Below are 2,663 nucleotides of genomic sequence, written 5' to 3'. Positions count from 1 at the left end.
GTTAATGCATCAAGTTCCTCTTTCATTGCAATCTGCCATAAAGGGTCAATAGAGGCCTCACAATAGGTTCGAGGCTCGTGAAGTGTAGCAAGGGCAGTGTAACAATAATAGTCAAGTAGGTGTGGAGGAATGGATCTTACCCGGGTTGAGTGGCGAAGTGGAATGTCTTGTGGAGGATCTTCAGGCATAGCAGGAGCAGGGGACCCAGGCTCAAAGTGGGGTAGCTTGTCATCAATTTGTTCATCTGCAACTTGTCTAGAAGAAGCATAAAAAATATCTGGAGAGAAGTCCAAAGGAGGATCAAAAGTATTTGTAGAAGGAACAAGAGACTCATCTGGAAAGATTTCTAAAACAGATGAGTTAGTCAAGGAAGAACGAAAGTGAGAGAGTTCAACAAACAATCGGTGTTCCCAAAAGACAACATTACGAGAAACACGAAGACGATGAGAGACAGGATCATAACACCTATACCCCTTTTAAGTTTCGCCATAACCAAGGAAACAACAGAGTCTAGATCGAGGCTCAAGTTTGTTGTGCTCATGAGGTTGAAGAAGAACGAAACAAGCAGATCCAAATGAGCGAAGGTGATGATAGTCAGGGGGTGACCCAAAGAGACGCTCATACGGAGTCTGATTATGGATGACAGCACTTGGAATGCGGTTAATTGCATGAACAACATGAAGACCATCTTCACCCCAAAATGGGACAGGAACTTTGGCAGAAAGAAGTAGAGCACGAACAGTGTCAAGAATATGACGAAGTTTTATTTCGGCTCGACCATTTTGCTGAAAGGTACCTGGACAAGTTTGATGATGTACAGTGCCATAGGAATGTAACAGAGCTTGAAACGCATATTGAGTATATTCAAGAGCATTATCAGATCGAAAGGTTTTGATACGTTTGGAGAATTGAGTTTCAACCATTTTTGCAAAATTGCTATGTATTGGTAAAATTTTGGAACGAGATTTCATAGGAAAAATCCAACTATAACGAGAATAATCATCAATAAAAACAACAAAATATCGAGATCCACCAATACTAGAAACAAGAGAAAGTCCCCAAACATCAAAATGAATTAACTCAAAAATACTATTAGAAATGGATTCACCGTTATTAAAAGGCAAAGCTGGCTGTTTTCCTAACTGACATGAAGTGTAATCAAAATTGTCTTTAGACACAGAACCCAACAGACCCCTATACACTAACCATTGTACCTGAGAAGATGGTGCATGACCAAGACGAGAATGCCAAAGTGCAAGAGAAGGTAAGGAAGAAACTATAGCAGCTGCAGCAGCAACAAAAACAGGAGCAATAGGTGGAAGATGAAGATTGTTCACGGGAAACATACGCCCAACTCTAGGACCGGTCCCAAGCTCCTGCCCCGTCCTCGGATCCTGCACAATACACCCAGAATAGTAAAAAATAAGGCGATAACCTAGTTCAGCTAATTGTCCCATAGAACACAAATTATAGGATAGGTCAGGGACATGGAAGACTCCAGGAACAGAAAGATTAGAGGTTGAAACAAAACCTAGACTATTCCCATGCATGGTAGAACCATCAGCTATATGAATATTTAGAGGATGTGGTGCAGGGTCAAGGTTGGAGAACAGGGATGAGTGAGGTGTCATGTGATTGCAACAGGCAGAATCAAAAAGCCAAGTTTGAGACTTACCAGGTAGAACAGATAAGGCAGTGGAAAGAGATGCATTACCAGCCATACGAACAGCCTGAGTTATGATCTCTTGTAGTTCAGTGGAGGAGAGGTTGATAGTAGATCCAGAAGACTAGGACTCAGTTGAAGTGGAAGCCGTTGGCAGAGTAGGCTTAGTATTAGCAACAACAGCAGTAGATTTGTTACGACGGTAACAAGTCTCAATGGTGTGGCCAGGACGCTTGCAATAGTTGTAGAACTTTTTGTTGGTCTGCTTGCGACGATTGCTAGAGCCAGAAAAATCACCTGATTGCTGAGGTTGCTCTATGAGTGGAGTAGATGGAGTAATAGCCAAAACATTGAGCTTATTCTGGGCTTGGAGGGTTGCAAGACGAGCTTATTCTCTAACCAACTCATTCACAGCAATATCAAGAGAGGGAGCAGGACTGCGATTTAGCAGCTGACCACTGATTGGAGCCAAAATATGTGCTCTAATGGCACATATTCGATATGATTTGTGCACCAAAGGACATTCAAATCACCCAACTTGACCTAAATCAATGCTAAGGCCCTAGCCATGAGTTTAATCTATACTTTGGATATTTATCTCAGGTTCAAGGGAAGAAAATTGTGCAAATTGAATGACTTTAGATTTTGAAAGATCAAGAAAGGGCTAAATGAAGAAATAAGTGAATCAAGACTCATTGAACGTAAGGAAAGGCAAAACAAGGATATCATGAGGTTGGAGGATGATAAATGACCATTATGGAGTAAGAAAGAAGGCAAAGAAGCATGGGAAATGAGGCATGAAGCAAGATTAGCTGCATGGAAATTTAGAACTCAAAAATCTGATGGTATTATATACTCTGACTTTGAAGACAAATTTGGAGAACTTTCTGGAGTCCATTATATACATACTATATATCGTTTCGAAGCTCGGGAAGTCAGGAGTCCAACGCTTTAAATGGTTTACAAATCGGAGCTGAAATGAAGAAGTTATGGCCATTTG

The sequence above is a fragment of the Vitis vinifera genome, chromosome 4, assembly GCF_030704535.1.
Source record: "Vitis vinifera cultivar Pinot Noir 40024 chromosome 4, ASM3070453v1".
Lineage (NCBI taxonomy): Eukaryota > Viridiplantae > Streptophyta > Magnoliopsida > Vitales > Vitaceae > Vitis > Vitis vinifera.
This window is presented reverse-complemented; position numbering follows the sequence as displayed.